This window comes from Trachypithecus francoisi, unplaced genomic scaffold (assembly GCF_009764315.1).
Source record: "Trachypithecus francoisi isolate TF-2019V2 unplaced genomic scaffold, Tfra_2.0 Lachesis_group7, whole genome shotgun sequence".
NCBI lineage: Eukaryota > Metazoa > Chordata > Mammalia > Primates > Cercopithecidae > Trachypithecus > Trachypithecus francoisi.
Window position 1 is genome coordinate 95,804,859 of NW_022681472.1, and position 13,897 is coordinate 95,818,755.

Genomic DNA, 13,897 nt, shown 5'->3' on the forward strand with positions numbered 1-13,897 from the left:
CTGAGTAGCTGAGTGCACCAACACACCTGGCTAATTTTTGTATTTTTAGTAGAGATGGGTTTTTGCCATGTTGCCTAGGTTGGTCTCAAACTCCTGGCCTCCAGTGATCCACCTGCCTCGGCCTCCCAGGTGCTGAGATTACAGGCATGAGCCACTATGCACGGCCAAAACTCTGTCTTGAAAAAAAAAATTAGCCGGCGGGGCACGGTGACTCATGCCTGTAATCCCAGCACTTTGGGAGGCTGAGGCAGGCGGATCACCTGAGACCAGCCTGGCCAACATGGTGAAACCCTGTCTCTACTAAAAATACAAAAATTAGCCCAGCATGGTGGTGTGGGCTGGTAATCCCAGCTACTTGGGAGGTTGAGGCAGGAGAATTGCTTGAACCCAGGAGGCAGAGGTTGCAGTGAGCCAAGATTGCCCCATTGCACTCCAGCCTGGGTGACAGAGTGAGACTCTGTCTTGCGGGGGAGGGAAAAAAAGCCCATTGCAGTGGTGCGCACCTGTGTTTCCAGCTACTTGGGATGCTGAGGTGGGAGGATCTCTTGAGCCCAGGAGTTCAAGGTTATAATAAGATGTATCACACCACTGCACTCCAGCCTGGGTGACAGTACAAGACTCCATTTCGAAAAAGAATAAAAATGAAGAGGTGTGAGGTAACTGCCTTGCCCCTTCTACTGTATGAGGATACAGGGAGAAGCTGTCATCTATGGACCAGGAAGAAGGCCCTCAGCAGACACTGAATCTGCTGGCGCCTTGATCTTGGACTTTGCAGACTCCAAAACTATGAGAAATACATTTCTGTGGGTCATAAGCCGCCCAGTCTATGGTATTTTGTTATAGCAGCCCAAAGTGGACTAATATACTCTTACTGGGCTCACATATAGAGAAGGAAAGAGTCTTGTTCTGTGTTTCTTGAAGAAGCAGAACTCGGCACAGGTCCATGGGAAGGTGCACTGCCTCCTGAGAGATGCATTTCCATCAAAAGGCAGACACTGGCACAGGGTGCTTCTCTGGCCCAAATACCTGTTCGAGGCACTGCATGAGTATTTATTCAAGCCTCAGAACACTTACCCTCATCCTCTGATGATAAACTGAGGCAGAGGGATCCCACAGCCAAGCTGGAACCCAGCAGCTTGGTCCCAACATGTACAGTGGCACGATCACACCAGGGAGTCCGTAGCCGATCTCTGGGTTTCTTCTGACTCCACCATACACTGAATGCACTCAGCATCGACAGTCTTCAGTTTTCTTTGCATACCCCCAAATGTCATTTTAAATGTTTTTTTACCCTCCTTACATATTAAGTTGACACCTAAAATATTATGTACGTTTAAATAGTTACAAAGAATACAACTTCTGGAACATTGTAAATATTGACACAAAAATAAAACTGTCATATCACTTTAAAAAATGTAACCAGATGGAAAAAAAATACCATATCATTTGATATCTTTTTTTTTTTGAGACAGAGCGTCGCTCTGTCGCCCAGGCTGGAGTGCAGTGGCCGGATCTCAGCTCACTGCAAGCTCCGCCTCCCAGGTTTATGCCATTCTCCTGCCTTAGCCTCCCAAGTAGCTGGGACTACAGGCGCCCACCACCTCGCCCGGCTAGTTTTTTGTATTTTTTTTAGTAGAGACAGGGTTTCACTGTGTTAGCCAGGATGGTCTCGATCTCCTGACCTCGTGATCCGCCCGTCTCAGCCTCCCAAAGTGCTGGGATTACAGGCATGAGCCACCGCGCACGGCCTAGATTACTTGTAATACCTAACACAATGTGAAATGCCATGTAGTAAATAATTATACTGTATTGTTTAGAGAATAATGACAAGAAAAATGTATGTACACCTTCAGTACAGAGATAACCATCATAGGCCTGACTACATTTTCCATCCACAGTTGGTTGACTCTGAGGGCATGGAGGACTGAACCTGAGCCACCTCCTCTTTAATATTTCACATTGCTCTTTTCCTCACAGAACCCATTTTCCATTTTAATTTTTCCACATATTTTTATCCTAAGGAAATTCTTCTATGTTTGAAAATCTTATTGATTATGCTATATACTTGTCTACAACAAAAAGTATATATAAATTGAAATCTTACATTTTTATTTCCTGTGAGACCAAGTGTTAGAAAAAATTCTTCTGGGTTTACTTATTACAATTGTCAGAACACAACTAATCAAACACAAATGTATTACAAAGTGTGAATAATAATTCTTAGTCATGAAAGTGTCACTCATTAGGTATACATTTTTGTTGGAAATAATCTCTTAAGGAAAATAGTGAACCTTTCTTTTTCTCATTCCCAGGTTCAGGAAGAACCAGGTGGCCCGTTGCTGGACTCAGGGCTCTTCAACAATTCTTTTCCATCCCCCACGTTTGTGAATGTCAGTGCTTACAGCTGCGGTCCGAGGAAGCATGGGTGAGAATGGAAGGAAATTCTGTTACAGTGACTCAATGCTCTGACCCCTCCCAGGCTATCCCCCAGAACTCGCATGGTGCTCTCCTACCGACAGTCCTGGGTGAGGACCCACAGCTGGCCACTCAGCTGTCCTGCCTCAGGGTGATGGAAGCTACAACTGAAGTCACCTGGCTTTCAAAAGGATCTTTTGTGGCCAGGCATGGTGGCTCACGCCTGTAATCCCAGCACTTTGGGAGGCCGAGGCAGGTGGATCACCTGAGGTCAGGAGTTCGAGACAAGCCTGGCTAACACGGTGAAACCCCATCTCTACCGAAAACACAAAAAATTAGCCGGGCGATGTGGCAGGCGCCTGTAGTCCCAGCTACTCGGGAGGCTGAGGCAGGAGAATGGTGTAAACCCGGGAGGCGGAGCTTACAGTGAGCTGAGATCGCACCACTGCACTCCAGCCTGGGAGACGGAGCGAGACTCTGTCTCAAAAAAAAAAAAAAAGGAAGGATCTTTTGTGACCCGAATTGAGTCTGAGTGTCTGCAGAAAGGTGTGATAGATGAGATTACTGTCCAAAAGTCATCGCTCCCTTGCCTTTACAGTTGATTCCTCAGCCCAGTGGCGCTGAGCTCAACCATGTGACTACCAGCGGTGGACAGGATATCAGCAGTCCTGCCCTGAGAGGCTTAACATGCAGTTGCCCCGTCTGGCTGCGGGGCTGGTCCCAGCCAGGTGGCCTAGAGAAACCTTCCTCCCTGCATCTTCCTCAGCCTGGTCGCCAAGGGAATGTGAAGCCAGGTCCATCTGGAGGCAGAGCCTCCCAGCCAACTGCAGCTGCATCAGTCAACTGCCAACTAATGCACAGAGGTGTCTCGAGGTGAACATGTGCTGTTACATAGTGAAAGCTAACTGAGTCAAAATCCCAAGGGGCCTTTTAAAACATGGAAGTTGGCCGGGGGCGGTGGCTCAAGCCTGTAATCCCAGCACTTTGGGAGGCCGAGACGGGCGGATCACGAGGTCAGGAGATCGAGACCATCCTGGCTAACCTGGTGAAACCCCGTCTCTACTAAAAAATACAAAAAACTAGCCGGGCGAGGTGGCGGGTGCTTGTAGTCCCAGCTACTCGGGAGGCTGAGGCAGGAGAATGGCGTAAACCCAGGAGGCGGAGCTTGCAATGAGCTGAGATCCGGCCACTGCACTCCAGCCTGGGCGACAGAGCGAGACTCCGTCTCAACAAAAAAAAAAAAAAAAAAAAAAAAAAGACATGGAAGTTGACAAATTGGTGCCAAAATGTAAATATAACTGCAAGTGAGTTAGAAGAGCCAAAAATAAAGTATCTTGGAGAAAAAGAACAAAATTGGATGACTTGCAATAGCCAATTTAAAGACTGACTACACTGGATTTCAAGAGTCGTTATAAAGCTACAGTAATCAAGACAATGTGGTATAGACATAGAACAGATGAGAACAGTGGAACAGAATAGCAAGTCTGGAAATAAATCCACACATAAATGGCCAATAGGTTTTTGACCAAGGTACCAAGGCAAGACAATGGAGAAATATTTCTTTCAACAAATGGTGCTGGAATAATTGGATTTCCATGTGGAAAATAATGAACTTCAACATCCACCTCACATCCCTCACACTAATTCAAGATAAATCATAGACTTGAATATAAAACTAATATGGTGGGGCACAGTGACTTATGCCTGTAATCCCAGCACTTTGGGAGGCCCAGGCAGGAGGACTGCTTGAGCCCAGGAGTTCAAGACCAGCCTGGCAACGTGGGGAAACCCCATCTCTATAAAAAAATACATAAATTAGATAGGCTTGGTGGCATAGACCTAGATCCTAGTAGTTCATGGCTGCAGTGAGCTCTGATTATGCTACTGCACTCCAGCCTGGGTGACAGAGTGAGACCCTGTCTCAAGAAAAAAAAAGGGAAAAGAAAGTCCCAGTTACTTGGGAAGCTGAGGTAGGAGGATCGCTTGAGCTTGGGAGGTCTAAGCTGCAGTGAGATAGCTTACTTTTAGAGGAAAATATGGTAAATATCGTGCAACCTTGGGGCAGGCAAAGATGTCTTAGAGAAGATGCAAAAAGCACTAAGTAGTTTAAAAAGTGTTAATTTGAACTTCATTCAAATTAAGAACTATTGCTCATCAAAATATACTGTTAAGAAAATAAAAAGACAAGCCATGGACTGAGAGTGAATATTTGCAATACATATAGCTGACAAAGGACTTATATCCAGAACATATAAAGAATGACTACAAATCAATATTAAGTAAACAATTTGATTTTTAAAAACCAGCAAAAGGCCACGTGGAGTGGTTCACGCCTATAATCCCAGCTACTTGAAAGGCTGAAGTAAGAGGATTGTTTGAGATCAACAGTTCAAGACCAGCCTGGACAACACAGTGAGACTCACTGTAAAATAAATAAATAAATAAAACAATTTTTTACAAATGGGTAACAGCCTGGGTGACTTGGCAAAACTGCATCTCTACAAAAAATACAAAAATTAGCCGGATGTGGTGCTGCATGCCTGCAGTCCCAGCTACTGGGGAGGCTGAGGTGGGAGGATCACCTGAGCCCAGGAAGTGGAGGCTGCAGTGAGCCGTGACTGAGCCACTGCACTCCAGCCTGGGCGACAGACTGAGACCCTATCTCAATAAATAAATAGTTTTTAAAAATAGGCAAAAAATTTGAACAGACCTTCACAAAAGCAAACAGTTGGCCAGTTGTAGTGGGTCATCCCTGTAATCCCGACATTTTAGGGGCTGAGACAAGAGGATGCCTAGCTGCAGTGAGCTTGGATCATGCCATTGCACTCCAGCCTGGGTGACAGGGTGAGACCCTGTCTCAAAAAAAAAAAAAAAAAAAAAGGAAAAGAAATAAAAACATACCTACCCAAAAAGACTTGTACACAAATGTTTACAACCACTTTATTCATTAAGCTCCGAACTGGAAACAATCAGATGTCTATCAATAGGAGAATGGTAAACGAACTGTAGTATATGTACACAATAGCATACTATTCGGCAATTAAAATTATATGCCAGGCGTGGTTTCATGCCTGTAATCCCAGCACTTTGGGAGGCTGAGGCGGGTGGATCACAAGGTCAGGAGTTCAAGACCAGCCTGGCCAACATGATGAAACCCTGTCTCTAAAACTCCCCAAAATAGCCAGGTGCAGTGGCAGGCGCCTGTAATCCCAGCTACTGGGGAGGCTGAGGCAGGAGAATCACTTGAACCCAAGAGGCAGAGGTTGCAGTGAGCTGAGATTGCGCCACTATACTCCAGCCTGGGCTACAGAGTGAGACTCTGTCTCAAAACAAAACAAAACAAAACAAAACAAAACAAAACAAAAAACACCACATGGATGCATCCCAAAAACATTGTGTTAAGTGAATGAATCCAGACACAAAAAAGCACACACTGTATGTTCAATTGATGTGAATTCAAGAACAGGCAAAAACTAATGTATGTTGTTAGAAATCAGAACACTGTGTTTGCCTATGGGCTGGGAACTCCCCATGAGTATGTTCTGTGTCTCAATTTGAGTGATGGTTACACAGGTGTATGCATTTGTCAAAATTCATTAAACTGTGCATTTCACTGTATGTACATTTACCTCAATGAAAACAAAAAGAATTTTCTGAGGCTGATATCTAATATTAATTTAAAAGGATCAAGTTTAACCTAATATGTTCAGTAAGGTGTGAGAAAATAAAAATATTGTTAAATCATTTATGTCTTTGCCAATAAATATATATATATTTTGAAACAGAGTCTCACTCTGTCACCCAGGCTGGAGTGTAGTGTTATGATCTTGGCTCACTGCACCTTCCACCCCCACCCTGGGTTCAAGCGATTCTCTTGCCTCAGCCTCTCGAGTAGCTGGGATTACAGGCGTCTGTCACCGCACACCTGGCTAATTTTTGTATTTTTAGTAGAGACAAGGTTTCACCATCTTGGCTAGGCTGGTGTTGAACTCCTAACCTTGTGATCCACCCGCCTCGGCCTCCCAAAGTGCTGGGATTACAGGTGTGAGCCACTGCGCCTGGCCAAAATGTTTTGCTTTGTTTTGTTTTGTTTTTGCTCTAGGCTGGAGTGCAGTGGTGCAATCTCCGCTCACTGCCCTCCACCTCCCGGGTTCAAGCAATTCTCCTGCCTCAGCCTTTGGAGTAGCTGGGACTACAGGCACCCGCCACCACACCCGGCTAACTTTCGTATTTTTAGTAGAGACAGGATTTCGCCATTTTGGCCAGGCTGGTCTTGAACTCCTGACCTCAGGTGATCTGCCCGCCTCAGCCTCCCAAAGTGCTGGGATTAGAGGGTTGAGCCACCTTGCCCGGTTGCAATAAAATGTTTTTTAAATAAAAGTTATATTATTTCTTTAAATATTAATACATTTTTGTCAAAGTCATAACTGTAGATTTAGCTTATTCAATTTATGGAAAAATATGGCATCTGATATCTGATTTGCAGAGCCCGTACCCCTTGTCAAACAAGAAAGCCAGATAGACTCACTTTCTGTTAGGTGACTTCATTTTTCAATTCAAATAAACGTGCTAATACACATTTCCAGGATTATTATAGAAGCCACTGAGAAATACAAAATGTATTTTTTTTTTTTTTTTTTTTTGAGATGGAGTCTCGCTCTGTCGCCCAGGCTGGAGTGCAGTGGCCGGATCTCAGCTCACTGCCAGCTCCGCCTCCCAGGTTCACGCCATTCTCCTGTCTCAGCCTCCCGAGTAGCTGGGACTACAGGCGCCCGCCACCTCGCCCGGCTAGATTTTTGTATTTTTTTAGTAGAGATGGGGTTTCACCGTGTTAGCCAGGATGGTCTCGATCTCCTGACCTCGTGATCCGCCCACCTCGGCCTCCCAAAGTGCTGGGATTACAGGCTTGAGCCACCGCGCCCGGCCAAAATGTATTTGTAAGATAGATTACTAAATGCAGTCAAGTAAAGACTAAAATGATATATAATTAATGTATCTATTTTACCATGTTACAAGAGCAAGAAAATAAATCATACTGTATCCACTTTAACATAATTTATAATAATACAATATAATGTGTGCTTAGAGTAGTAAGTTACACGAAGCAAGGAGTTTGCTAGAAAGCATGATATTCATTTGGTAAATGTGTGTGAACATGTATAATGATTTTTTTTGGCTTTGGGGATTTATTAAATGAGAATCAAATATAAAAATCAGAAGTAACTCCATCCATGTTGTTAAATATCATGACAAGATTTTCTTATGAATGTAAAGAAACCAAGTCACACACTGCTTAAAAAACAATCACTCTGCAAAGGAGGGCCTCACGGGTTTTATTTTTTAAAAGAAGAAGTGTGTGGCCGGGCGCGGTGGCTCAAGCCTGTAATCCCAGCACTTTGGGAGGCCGAGACGGGTGGATCACGAGGTCAGGAGGATCGAGACCATCCTGGCTAACATGGTGAAACCCCGTCTCTACTAAAAATACAAAAAAAAAAAACTAGCCGGGCGAGGTGGCAGGCGCCTGTAGTCCCAGCTACTAGGGAGGCTGAGGCAGGAGAATGGCGTAAACCCAGGAGGCGGAGCTTGCAATGAGCTGAGATCCGGCCACTGCACTCCAGTCCGGGCGACAGAGCGAGACTCCGCCTCAAAAAAAAAAAAAAAAAAAAAAAAAAAAAAAAAAAAAAAAAAAAAAAAAAAAAAGAAGTGTGTATATATTTGTGTGTGTGTATATATATATAAACATACACACACATACATATACACACACAATCACTCTGGAAGCTCACATACCATTTTTACTTTTGGCTGTTAGGAGTAGAAAATATGAAGCATTGGATAAGATGAAGTAAGAGGAGGATTGACCACAGTTACAGCGTTTTAATATGGCATATTACAATGATTTAATAAAATCAGTTTTAATTACTTCATTCATCAGTGCCCACCCAGTATGATGTTGGACAGAAGCTTTATCTGGGTTTTATCCAGTAGATCTTGAAAATGATAGTCCGAGATAACACTCCAGTTACTTTTCAAATATTTTTTTTTTTTTTTTTTGAGGCGGAGTCTTGCTCTGTCGCCCGGACTGGAGTGCAGTGGCCGGATCTCAGCTCACTGCAAGCTCCGCCTCCCAGGTTTACGCCATTCTCCTGCCTCAGCCTCCCGAGTAGCTGGGACTACAGGTGCCCGCCACCTCGCCCGGCTAGTTTTTGTATTTTTTAGTAGAGACGGGGTTTCACCGTGTTAGCCAGGATGGTCTCGATCTCCTGACCTCGTGATCCACCCGTCTCGGCCTCCCAAAGTGCTGGGATTACAGGCTTGAGCCACCGCGCCCGGCCTCAAATATTATTTTTAAAGAGACAGGGTCTTGTTCTGTCACCCAGGCTGGAGTGCAGTGGGTGATCATAGCTCACTGTAAACCTGAACTCCTGGGCTCAAGCAATCCTCCTGCCTCAGCCTCCTGAGTAGCTGGGACTACAGACATGCACCACCATGCCCACTTAATTTTTTATATATATTTTTTCAGATGGAGTCTTGTTCTGTCACTCACGCTGGAGTGCAGTGGCACAATCTTGGCTCACTGCAACCTCTGCCTCCCGGGTTCAAGAGATTTCCCTGCTTCAGCCTCCCGAGTAGCTGGGACTACAGGCATGCACCACCACACCCAGCTGATTTTTGTATTTTTAGTAGAGACGAGGTTTCACCACACTGACCGGTCTCAAACTCCTGATCTCATGATCCGCCTGCCCCAGCCTCCCAAAGTGCTGGGATTACAGGCATGAGCCATGGTGCCCAGCCAATTTTTTAGTTTTTAGTAGGAACAAGGTCTCGCTATGTTGTCCAGGCTGGTCTCAAACTCCTGGCCTGAAGTGATCCTCCTGCCTCAGCCTCTTGAGTAGCTCGGATTATAGGTGTCAGCCACCATACCCAGTCTGTTTGCAGAAAGATAACAAATTAAAGCCAGGATGATTCACAAGTTTTAAACAACACACACAGCCCTCCTCATTACTGCTACACCTGGTCATTGCTAAACCTGGTAAAAGCCTGAAAGCCAGGACACCTAGGGGCTGGGTTCCAGCGCCAAGGTGACCTAAGAATTTAAACTCCCAAACCCCCATTTCCAAGTGAAGAGATTAAGCCCTCCTGCCTTAGAGGGTCACTGTGAGAACTGAGGACAGTGCCTGGCACATGTGAACTCACTGTTAGCTGTTGTCATTGAGAGAGAACATGAGGGACAACTAAAGGACAAAGGATGTGTCACTTTAGGTGGAGATCAGAGTCCTCTGGGCTCGTCATTCCAGCGTGTCCAGTCATCTGCAAAGGGTTACACCTTCTGGACAAAAGACCTTTGGGGCACATCACCAGTGCCTTTTTACTTTGGCATTGAGCTTTGATTTTACTGGGTTGTGTGGATGGGAAATCCAAATAGGGCAATTCTGATATTGTCAGGTATCAGATAATTTCAAAATGTAATTTGTGTGGTCTTCATCCCTGGGGAGAATTTGGGAGAGGCATTTAGCCTAGTGGTTGTTATAGTCCTAAACATTAGGCAGACCCAGCTTCCAACCCAGCTCTGGCACCTACTAACCACGTGGCTGTCAGATTACCGTGTAACTGTTTCTTCACCTGTGAACCAGGGATAAGCCTCGTATCACTCAGGTGGTGTGAGTTGAACTAGAAGCTGCTGCTGACAGTGTCCTGTACACTTCAGTGGACCACAAAAACACCAAGCATGGGTCTTCCCACAACCTGCCGGACTCTTCTCATCTCAACCTCAGCCCATCTCCACTCCAACTATGGCCAAATCCACACTTCCTTCCAAGCCTCAGGCATTACCTACAGCGTCTCATTTTGTTCTGGACTTTGACCTTAATAGGCTAGAACGGTCTCCACCCTTTGACTCCTACTTTGTAGTGCGCAACCCATGGTACCTAGTCAATTGCAATGTATAACCTCAGTACATAATAAACTATAACACTCAAACTCTGGTGCAGTTAGCTGGTGTACAATCTGTAGTGCATTAGCTGTACTGTATGACCCTGTATATAATAAACCGTGGTTGTTTTTTGAGACAGGGTCTTGCTCTGTCACCTAGGCTGAAGTGCAACGGCACAATCATGGCTCACTGCAGCCTCCACCCCTGGGGCTCAAGTGATCCTCCCACTGCAGCCTCCCACATAGCTGGGACCACAGGCACACACCACCACAAATGGGTTTTTTTTTTTTTTTTTTTTTTTTTTTTTGAGGCAGAGTCTCGCTCTGTTGCCCAGGCTGGAGTGCAGTGGCATGATCTTTTCTTACTGCAACCTCCACCTGTCAGGTTCAAGCGATTCTCCTGCCTCAGCCTCCCGAGTAGCTGGGACTACACCCTGCCTGGCTAATTTTTGTATTTTTAGTAGAGACGGGGTTTCACCATGTTGGCCAGGCTGTTCTTGAGCTCCTGATCTCAGCTGATTTGCCCACCTCGGTCTCCCAAGGTGTTGGGATTACACGTGTAGCCACTGTGCCTGGCCTGAACTAGTATTGAATTCTTGGTGCACAGTAGCTGTAGTGTGTAATCCCTGGTCACAGGCAGGGGTAAAAGTTACTGTTAAAGATGTCCCTAACTTAAAGATGACCCCTTACAAGTCAAAGCAGATTTAGATAAACATGTAAAATCTATAACCCTTGCCAACAGATCCTTACCGTTGTGCAAGCTGACTGCATTCCAGCAGTGGCACAGAAAGAGGCACAGGATAAGTGGGGACCTCAGATGATCCACCTGCCTTGGCCTCCCAAAGTGCTGACATTACAGGCGCGAGTCACCACACCAACCTTTAAATTTTTTTTTAAAGCTAATCATCTCTGTATAGTTCCAATTTTAGTATTATGTGCTGCCAAAACAAGCAGTATTTTTTATTTTACTTTTTTAAAGAGACAGCATCTCACTCTATCACCCAGGCTGGAGTGTAGTGGTGAGCACAGCTCACTGGAGCCTCAACCACCTGGGCTCAAGTGATCCTCCCACTTCAGCCTCCAGAGTAGCTGGGACTACAGGTGCACACCACCACACCTGGCTAAAGATCTTATTTATTATTATTATTTTTGAGATGGAGTCTTGCTCTGTCACCCAGGCTGGAGTGCAGTGGCCTGATCTTGGCTCATTGCAACCTCTGCCTCCTGGGTTCAAGCGATTCTCTTGCCTCAGTCTCCTGATTAGCTGGGACTACAGGCATATGCCACCACACCCAGCTAATTTTTGTATTTTAGAAGAGATGGGGTTTCACTATGTTGGCCAGGCTGGTCTCAAACTTCTGACCTGACCTCAGGTGATCTGCCTGCCTTGGCCTCCCAAAGTACTGGGCTTATAGGCGTGAGCCACTACAACTGGCCAAGATCTTCTTTTTAAAAAGGAAGTTCATGTTTCTGAAGACTCAATTTCTAATACATCTATACTCCCCAAACTAATCTATAAACTCAATGAAATCCCAATCATAACAACCCCTCTGCCAATTTTTCAGATAAAAATACAGGGAGGTACAGTTAAGAAAATGAATAGTCAAGCCCCAGGATGAGAGAAAATACCCAGAAAACAAGTAATTGAACAAAGACTGGTATCCAGAGTATATAAGGAACACCCATTACTCCACAGCAACATGACGAACAGTCCAGTTTTCTTTTTTTTTTTTTTTTGAGGCGGAGTCTCGCTCTGTCGCCCAGGCTGGAGTGCAGTGGCCGGATCTCGGCTCACTGCAAGCTCGGTCTCCCGGGTTTACACCATTCTCCTGCCTCAGCCTCCCGAGTAGCTGGGACTACAGGCGCCCGCCACCTCGCCCGGCTAGTTTTTTGTATTTTTTAGTAGAGATGGGGTTTCACCGTGTTCGCCAGGATGGTCTCGATCTCCTGACCTCGTGATCCGCCCGTCTCGGCCTCCCAAAGTGCTGGGATTACAGGCTTGAGCCACCGCGCCCGGCCTCAGTCCAGTTTTCTTAAAAACGCAAAGTATCTGAGCAGATGCTTCACGAAAACATAAATAGTTAAGTACAGGGGGGAAAAACACTCAACTTCATCAGATATGGAGGATAAAAACAACTGACACTACCAAGCGTTGGTGACAATGTGGAGCAACTGGAATGTCCATCCATGAATATGGTATGAAGTCACTGAACCAGCTTGGCAGTTTTAATAAAGTTAAGCATACATTTACCAGATGTTCCAGAACTTTCCTTCATAGTTTACTTGCCCAGGAGGAATGGGAACACCGTCCCCAGTTTTATTTCTAATAGCCAGAAACTGAAAGCCACCCAAATGTCCCATTCATCAACAGGTGGCTCACGGAGATTCTAGCAAGACTAGGGTGGGCCTGGGAGATGCTGTAACAATTTCCTTGACAAGTCAAGTATGCTTTGAGGCCGAGTTATCAACAGGTGAACAGGGAGATAGGCAGCAATATATTCTTACCATGGAGTATTATCAGAAATAAAAAAGAATGAACTTCAGATACACACAACACGGCTATTCAAAAACATCACTCGTAGTGAAAGCAGCCAGAAATGAGAGTATATATGGTGTAGTTCTAGAAGCAATCTGAAGTGTAAGAAGCCATTTCTAGCAATGGAGACCAGACCAGAGGTTACAAAGGAAAAACAGGGACCTGCCCGCCAGAGGCATGAGGGCACTTCCCAAGTGCTGGCTCTTTCTCATCTTCCTCATACTTGTCACTAACTGGACGTATACATTTGAAAAAAATTGAGCTGTTTATTCAATGGTTCTTATTGTATGCAAGTTAAATCCTACTCAAGTTGATAAAAGAAAAGCAGGGTGGTGATTGCCCTTCTAGGGGAGCAGTGCAGGAGGGAGCCCCAGGACCTCCGGGGTGACGTTACTATTCTCTGACCCTGCGTATAGTTACAAGAGGGCACTCGTTTGGGAAAAGTTCAGTAAGCTCTACATTTATGCACCCTTTTCTCTATCTATTTATTAATAATGTAAAATGAAAAACAGGAGAAAACTGATGAGATTGTGAACACTTCTCCCAGCTAACTTGGACAGGTTTTCAGGTGCTACATGTATGGTCTGTCTCATTACGCAGCTGTTATGGAGGTAGTATAATGAAGCTGAGTAATTTGAACACTTTTAGTTTCAAATGAACTTTTCTCTGGGTCTTTATATTTGAAATTCTCCGTTTTGTTTTGTAATGGAAGTCACCTCATGGTCCTGATAGCCCTTCAGGCCACTAAGTTCACAGGATGTGAAACTTACCCACAATTCTAGGTGTTCCTAAGTGAGACCATGAGGCAAAATGTAATAATGTATTAACTGCAGGTAAACTCTTATCTGAAACAGTGGTTCTCAACTTGGGAGTGGTTCTGTCCCTCCTTCCCCTGGGAACCTTTGGCAATGTCTGCGGACAGTTTGGTTGTCACGGCTTGGTGGGAGTGCTACTGGTTTCTAGTGGGTGAAGGCCACAGATGCTCCTAAACCTCTGAGAGTAGACTGGACAGGT